Source organism: Colobus angolensis, unplaced genomic scaffold (genome assembly GCF_000951035.1).
Source record: "Colobus angolensis palliatus isolate OR3802 unplaced genomic scaffold, Cang.pa_1.0 Scaffold220, whole genome shotgun sequence".
Taxonomy (NCBI): Eukaryota; Metazoa; Chordata; class Mammalia; order Primates; family Cercopithecidae; genus Colobus; species Colobus angolensis.
This window is the reverse complement of record NW_012115378.1, coordinates 5,851,220-5,859,558: the sequence shown is the minus strand read 5'-3', so window position 1 is coordinate 5,859,558 and position 8,339 is coordinate 5,851,220. Positions and strand designations below refer to the sequence as shown.

The window sequence follows — 8,339 nt, the reverse complement described above, 5'->3', positions numbered from 1 at the left end:
TTATATGTCTTTTAAATGTAAGTAGAGAGTTTATTTGGGCCAAGTTTGAGGTCTGCAACCTGGGAGCGTAGATTCAGGACACTGTGAATTCAGATAACCAGGCAATATTTTAGGGAATAGAGAAGACCTCTCTGCCAGCCCAGTTAGTCTTCTTCATGCTGTCCTGATAGAAAGTTTGTCAAACAGAGTGTACTGGAATATATACTGCCCCCAGAGTTGCTGCTAAGAAATGGAAACCCTATGGGTGTAGGCCAGCCTTGGCTCTTCAATTTAGCAGCCCTGCTGACCTGATATTTTTGGTGTTTATTTTTAGGAATTTCCCCTAAAATGAAACTGATGGACAGGTGAGTAAGTTTTAATTAGAATTATAGCACTGGGAAAACACAATTTGTATAACAGGCCTGTGATTTATTAAAACCAGTTCTTTGGAGACCCTAAGATCCTCAGGGCATTTTTGGACTCCAATGCCTTTAACAAAAAGTGAATTGTAAGTGAGATATACCCATCCTCTCTCCCCCAAACAGGGTAGTCTCCTCTAATGTCCTTTCAGATGCTCCCTTGACAATAGAAATAATCCCAGAAGGCAGTATCAGAGAAGCTAGATTTGTTGGCAATAGAGCTCTCACTGTTGCAATGTCAACCAAATGATGCCCATGAGATGCTGTGGTTCTCTGCTTTGCTTTATTAATTCTGTCCAGCAACAGATGGTACATGTCCTGTGGTTTCTTCCCCCCTTTCCATGTTCTAAATGGAAGTTTTCATTGTAGTTGTATTTGCTCTCCATTGTGGTATATAACAGATGGTTGATAGGAATTACATTTCTTATTTGGTCTAAGGTTGCAGTATCATGAGATCTCAAAGTTGGACCAGATTAAGACCCAAGTAAAGGCAGAGGTAAATTTTTTTGAGATACTGAACTGGAAAAATAGTGGTCTCATGACTTTGTGACATTGCTGCTAGGAGGGACTTTGGATTACCTCCTTTTGAGAAAATAATAAATGCCTATGTATTGAGGGGTAAGGCTAGAATAACTGAACTTCATGTACAGAAAGAAGGGCTTATATGTGTGCTAGAGGGTTCTTCTGTTTCCCTAAAATGTAGGCTTTGTTTGCTTTTTAAAACTGGTGTCAGGCTTTTGCCTCCAGTGTGATAGTGGAACTAATCTTGTTATAGTTGCCTCTGTCCTGGGAGGAAGCCAGGGCAGAACAATGCCCAGAGGATGTTAGTTAAATGTGGAGAAGGCCGGGTGCAGTGGCTCATGCCTGTAATCCCAGCACTTTGGGAGGCCTAGGTAGGCAGATTGCTTGAGCTCAGGAGTTTGAAACCAGCCTGGGCAACATGGCAAAACCCCATCTCTACAAAAATTAGCTGAGTGTGGTTGTGTGCGCCTATAGTTCCCACTACTCAGGAGGCAGAGGCAGGAGGATGGCCTGAGGCTGGATGTTTGAAACTGCAGTGAGCTGTGATTGTGCCACTGTGCTACAGCCCGGACAACAGAGCGAGACCTTGTCTTTAAAAAAAACAAATGTGGAGTAAAGGAAAAACAAAAAGGGAAAAAAGAGGAAGGAGGGAGGGAAGAAGGGTAAGAAAAAGAAAGGGAGAAAGGGAGAGAAGAGCAAGAGAGAAAGGGAGAAAGATCTTTTAGCTTCGAATTTAAATGTTTCTCCCAAAGATTAAAAAACAACAACTGACTGGGTGCGGTGGCTCACAACTGTAATCCCAGAACTTTGGGAGGCTGAGGCAGGTGGATCACCAGAGGTCAGGAGTTCAAGACCAGCCTAGCCAACATGGTGAAACCCTATCTCTACTAAAATACAAAAAGTAGCCAGGCTTGGTGGTGCATGCCTGTAATCCCAGCTACTTGGGAGGCTGAGGCAGGGGAATCGCTTGAACCCAGGAGATGGAGGTTACAGTCAACCAAGATCACGTCACTGCATTCCCACCTGTGGGATAGAGCAAGGCTCTGCTGTCTCCAAAAAAAAAAAAAGAACAGTATCAAAGAAAAATTAAAATGTGAGATTTGTTTTGTTGAAATCTATTCATCATTACTGATCTAATCTAGGGCTCTGCCTCCTAGGACAGCATAGTTTATTCAGTGAAGCGACTTTAGCTGCATTCCGAATATCTGTTTCACTGTTGGTTTGCTCTCTTTCTACTAACTGATGTATGTGTTTGGGCAAGAGAGAAGGTGGCTGCCCCACAGCTCCTGTATTAACATGCCTTCCAAATTAAGGGATTTAATAGAGACTAACTAGAATATCAAAATCTCAGTTCCACAGTCTTGGGAGAGAGAGAGTGGCTGTCACAGGCTGGGATTATATTCACCTCTATTCTAATCAACTGTAACACAGAGGCCAGATCCCACAGGATAAACAGAGTCACTGGGGCTACTCATAGGAACGTTGTTAAAAATGGAAGCTGTATAATAATACATAAAATATGGATGATATGAAATTAAATGTCATGAAAATTCATGTTCATAACGACATTTATGAAGAAGTTGAAATGTAACTGTCTGAAACTGGGATGAATTCAAAAAGGATAAATTCCTTCATTTTCTATAGTTAATTTAATCTCACTTTTGAACTTCCATTTCAGCTACTTTGTAGAGCTGTGAGGAGAGAATTTAAGCTTACAATGAAAAGTAACCCAGTTCCTTGTCTTTGGGAAGGAAGAACCACTTTGCGGCATTTCTTTCTCACTTGCCTCTCCTCTCCTTCTGAACGTTGAGTCAGCTAGGATAATGGGACAGGGGCCATTCAGGAAAGCAGAGCTTGCAAGGGTGGTACAGGATGATTGATATGGGAAACTAATTACAAAGACATTGAAAGAGCGGAAAGGCCAAGTGTGACAGTGAAGCAAATACACAAGGCATTGAGAAAAGGAAGGGCCTGCCCAGCAGGAAGCAGGACCAAAGGAAGTGCAGCCTCACAGAAGCCAAAACTGAGGAAGAAATGAAACCACTGCCAGAAGCAGAGAAAGAGAGAGAGAGAGAGAGAGAGAGAGAGCTGGGTGAGGTGGCTCACAACTGTAATCCCAGCACTTTGGGAGGCCGAGGCTGGAGGATCACCTGGGGTCTGGAGTTTGAGACCAGCCTGACCAACATGGTGAAACCCCATTTCTACTAAAAATACAAAAAATTAGCCGGCTGTGGTGGTGGGCGCCTGTAATCCCAGCTACTTGGAGGCAGGAGAATCGCTTGAACCTGGGGGTGGAGGTTGCAGTGAGCCGAGACTGCACCATTGTACTCCAGCCTGGGCAACAAGAGTGAAACTCCTTCTCAAATAAAAGAGAGAGAGAGAGAGAGAGAGACAGACACAGAGAGAGAGACAGGAATAACTTGGTTTTGTCCTTCCTTCCTTCCTGATCTCTCATTGGTGCTTTGTATTGGCTGAATATAGCCAGATGTCAGCTGGCAAGGGAAACTGGGAAAACAGTTTTTAAGAGTCAGCTCCAACAACACAAAGCAGAACAGGGAAAGAGATGCGGAAAGGGATTTAGTTGTGAACAAGCAAATGCCTAGGTCAGATACTTCCAGCTACAAATAACCAAAGAACCCACTGAGACTGTTTCAAACTAGAAGGTGTTTAATTAATCTTGATTAACAGATAGGAGGCAGGGCAGTTTCGGGGTTGACTAGAGTAATTGAACAACTCAATTATTAATACATCAAGAACCTATATATTCTTTCCATCTTTCAACCTTGCCACCTTCACACATTGGCTTATCTTTTCACGGCTGATTCTGCATGGTTTCATCCTGCTTGCAGCAGTTCCACGTAGCACATGTAGACACAGAAACATCTAGATGGGGGAGTCGATTTGTCTTTTTTTTTTTTTTTTAAGAGACAAGCTCTAGCTCTTGCTATGTTGCCTAGGTAGGACTCCTGGACTCAAGCAATCCTCCTGCCTCAGCCTCTCCAATAGCTGGGACTATAGGTGCACACCACTGCACCTAGATATTTGTAGTTTTTTGGTTATTTTTTTTGAGACAGGTTCTCTGTTGCTCAGGCTGGAGTGCAGTGGAGTGATCATGGCTTACTGCAGCCTTCACCTCCCAGGCTCAAGTAATCCTCCTAATTCAGTCTCCTGGGTAGCTGGGATTACAGATATGAGCCACCACACCACGCTAATTTCTAATTTTTTTTTTTTTTTTTTTTTGAGACGGAGTTTTGCTCTGTCACTTAGGCTGGACTGCAATGGTGCGATCTTGGCTCACTCAACCTCCACCTCCCAGGTTCAAGCGATTCTCCTGCCTCAGCCTCCTAAGTAGCTGGGATTACAGGTATGCAACACCATGCCCGGCTAATTTTGTATTTTTAGCAGAGGCAGGGTTTCTCCATGTTGGTCAGGCTGGTCTCAAACTCCCGACCTCAGGTGATCCACCCGCCTCAGCCTCCCAAAGTTTTGGGATTACAGGTGTGAGCCACCATGTCTGGCCTCTAAAATTTTTTTGTGGAGACAGGGTCCCACTATGTTGTCCAGGCTGGTCTCAAATTCCTGACCTCAAGCTCTTCTCCTACCTCAACCTCCCAAAGTGCTGGAATTACAGAAATGAGCCACCATGCCTGGCCTTGTCTTTGATCATGAAAGAAAAGTACTTGCTGATGCCCCTCATAGTAATTCCCTTCACAGCCTTTTGGTCATAATTGAGTCACATACATACTCATGCTTAAACCACTGGTAAGAGGAAAGGGCCAATCCAGGGAGGGTATGGAAGCTCTGCACCTCTTCCCCCATACCTTACTCCATGCATCTTGTCATCTGTATCATTTGCAATATCCTTTATAATACACCAGTAATCGTGTTTCTCTGAGTTCTGTGTGCTGCTCCAGCTTCAAGTTGTGGTTCCCACAGCCCACTCTTTGGGTTTCATTAATTTGCTGGAGCAGCGCACAGAACTCAGAGAAACACGATTACTGGTGTATTATAAAGGATATTGCTCCAGCAAATTAATGAAACCCAAAGAGTGGACTGTGAGAACCGCAACTTGAAGCTCATTGGTCAGAAGTTCTGGAGGCCCGAACTTGTAAGTGGTGTCTGGGGGTATGGAAGCCAGTCTTGGGAACTGGGCCCCCAACCTGTGGGATCTGACACTGTTTCTGGGTAAGTAGGAACTGAATTAGGGGACACCCAGCTGCTGTCTGCTGCTTGGTGCGAGGGGAAAAACCCCTACATATTTGTTCACAGAAGTCTTCTTCTGTGTTGATTGTTGTGGTGGTATGAGAGTAAAGGTAAAATAGGATTAGAGTTTTCCCTACACAATTGGTTATCGTGGAGCTTAAAGAACTCCATCATGGATGTTAACATGCTAGGTTGACTTCTGATTAACCCTAGTTCCAGGAATGCCCCTAAGAGTTCTTCTTTATGATTCCTTGTGTAAAAAGAGCATGTTCTTAATCATAAATCCTGCCCTGAAGCAAATTATAGGCTGTAATCCACATAGTATTCTTGTCTTTCCCTCAGGGATGAACTTTAATTTTCCTACACATTATGTACACCCTTTCCTTATGGTATAAAAGCCCTGGGTCTGCAGGATAACAGTACAAAGACCCACCTGTCTTGCTGCTGCCCAAGACCACACTTCCATCCATAAGTTCCCCAGTGAATCACCTGCTACCAGCGAACGCTTGGATTTGTTTGCCTCTTCTTTGGATTTTTGGCTTCTTCTGCATTTGAGAGTCACTGCATATATAGCCCTTTCATGGAACAGTCATGTATGTACACAGTGAAAAGTAATATTAAAAATATTTAGCAACTGGAACCAAATTGGCACTGGTCATTCAGGACAGACTACTGACCAATCAGGATGGACAAGGCTGAAAAAGACTAGGAAAGTGGAACTGGTACAAACCAGCTGAGCGTCAACACTGCACGTTGTACCAATTTACAAAGATACCAAAGGGTAGACAGTGAAACATGAGCCTCTCTCCTGTTCTATCCTCCAGCTTCCCAGTTCACTTCTTCAAAGGCGATCACTTTTACCAGCAAAACAGGATTTTGAAGGTTTGTAGTAAGATAAAGCCAGGCCTTGTCAAGAAATCAGTATTCTAAATTATTTTCATTTTTCTCTTTAGCGTATCAAGGTCTATCTCATTTGACTGGAGAGATTTATTTATTTTTATTTTTTATTTTTTGAGATTGAGTCTTGCTCTGTCACTCAGGCTGGAGTGCAGTGGTGTGATCTCAGCTCACTGCAACTTCCGCCTCCTGGGTTGCTTTTGAGATGTAGATTAAAACCCATTTCCTCCATAACGTTTTCTGTTAAATCCATATATTTCTAATCATTCCATTTCCGATCCTCATTATAGCCATCGCTTAATGCAAAATTTAATACTTTGGCAAATACCATTTTTTCTCTCTCATTCTGATATGTAATAATGTAAACTAATTGAAAGCAGTTCATGACATCTGCGTAACACCTAACAGTGCCAATGTCAACATAGACAATAAATGGCAGAATTGATTTAACTGGTCCCTTAAATGGTTTCTATTTATTCATTTAGACCATGGGGGAGGGTTTTAACAAAGTATGGTAATAAAACCTTTCTTTTATCTGAAGCTAATTGAATATGCTGTATAATGTTCCAGATTTTCCTTAGCTTCTTTCAGGTCATTGTGATCCTATCTTATAGATTTATCCTTTTTTTCTTTTTCTTTTTTTTTTGAGACAGAGTCTCACTGTCGCCAGGTCTGGAGTGCGGTGGCGCAATCTCAGCTCACTGCAACCTCTGCCTCCCAGGTTCAAGCGATTCTCGTGCCTCAGCCTCCCGAGTAACTGGGATTACAGGCTCCCACCACCATGTCCGGTTAACTTTTGTATTTTTGGTAGAGATGGGATTTCACCACGTTGGCCAGGTTAATCTTGAACTCCTGACCTCAAGTGATCCACCTGCCTTGGCCTCCCAAAGTGCTTGGATTTCAGGCGTGCGTCCGGCCTTGTCTTTTCTTTTCTTTTTTTTCTGATACGGAGTCTCACTCTGTTACCCAGGCTGAACCATCTTATAAATTATCAAATTATGCAGATATATCTGGAAATTAAGGGCTCATCAAACAAACAAACAAAACAAAACAAAAAAACAAGCAGGGAGCGGTGGCTCACGCTTGTAATTCCAGCACTTTGGGAGGCCCAGGCGTGTGGATCGCTTGAGGTCAGTTCAAGACCAGCCTGCCCGGCGTGGTAAAATCCTGTCTCTAATAAAAATACAAAAATTAGTGGGTGTGGTGGCACACGCCTGTGGTCCCAGCTACATGGGAGGCTGAGGGGGGAGAATCGCTTGAAACCAGGAGGCCGAGGCTGCAGTGACCCGAAATCGCTCCACTGCACTTCAGCCTGGGAGACAGAGTGAGTACCTGCCTCAAAAAAAAAAAACACTTAAATTAGTGAATAACCTTGGTGAAAATCCACGTCCATGCTTCTACAGCATTTCTCTTAAAAGCTAAAAAAAAAAAAAAGAAAAAATCAAAAATCAACCCAAAGGCGTGGATAGAAGACTCCATCTGCGACCGTATTTAAGCATCAGTCATGCTGTTAAAGGAGAAAGTGGACATCCTCTCAAGGAAACTTCAATCCTGTCCCCAAAGGATTAAAATCCTATAACAAATACTTGTTTATAACACATCTTGACAAGATCAAAACATTCTGGTAGGGCAAATAGTAAAGACTAAATCTTGAACATTGACGAAAGCTTCCTGAAAAGCCCAACGTACTTGACAGGAGATGGCTGGGGCCCCGGGCCTAGGGAGGCAGGGCGGGGAGGCGCAGGTGTCACCGCGGGCGCCCAGCTGCTTATGTCACAACCCGCAGAAGGCGCCACGCGCCGGTTGCTATAGAGGCCGCGCTTCACACCCCGCCCTGCCTCTCCTGGCTCCCAGGCGCTCCCGCGTTCGGTGACGGCCGGGTAGGCTGTAGGCAGCGCGATGCCAAGAGAGAGCTGCTGGCGGGGGCGGGCGAATCTCCCTACACCATGAGCCTCGGGTCCGGCCCCGTTTGGGGCCGATAAGCACAGCGCGGGCCGCCCTCCGTTTGCCCCGGGGCCTCGGCTGCGAAGGTAGCGGCTGCCGGACAGGAAGCCCGAGGAAAGCGCAGGGCCGCGTCTCTACGAACACGTGAAGGAAAAGCAGCTCCGTCCACAGCGCCGCTTCGGAGCTCCTAGGTAAGGGTTCCCCGGCGGAAGCGAGGCGGGGAGGAAGTCGCGGACACGGGCTGGGGACTCGGGGCTCGGGGCTCGGAGAAGAGGCGGGAAAACGGTGAAAAGGAAGACCTTGGGCGAAGACTAGGGCTGAGGGCGGAGCAACAGCCCGCGCCTGGAGCCCGGTGAGGGCGTGGCCTGGGGCGTG

At 45.1% G+C, this 8,339-nt stretch overlaps 1 protein-coding gene across 1 annotated transcript in view; it reads left to right on the top strand.

Annotated features, from left to right (window-relative positions):
- Positions 1-7,798: 7,798 nt before the first annotated feature.
- The window catches only part of RNF138 (ring finger protein 138, E3 ubiquitin protein ligase), a 38,742-nt gene continuing 38,201 nt past the window's right edge, over positions 7,799-8,339 (top strand). The window contains exon 1 of the mRNA XM_011943724.1: positions 7,799-8,155. The gene's annotated coding sequence lies outside the window, so the exon portion shown is untranslated. The remainder of the gene's footprint in view (positions 8,156-8,339) is intronic.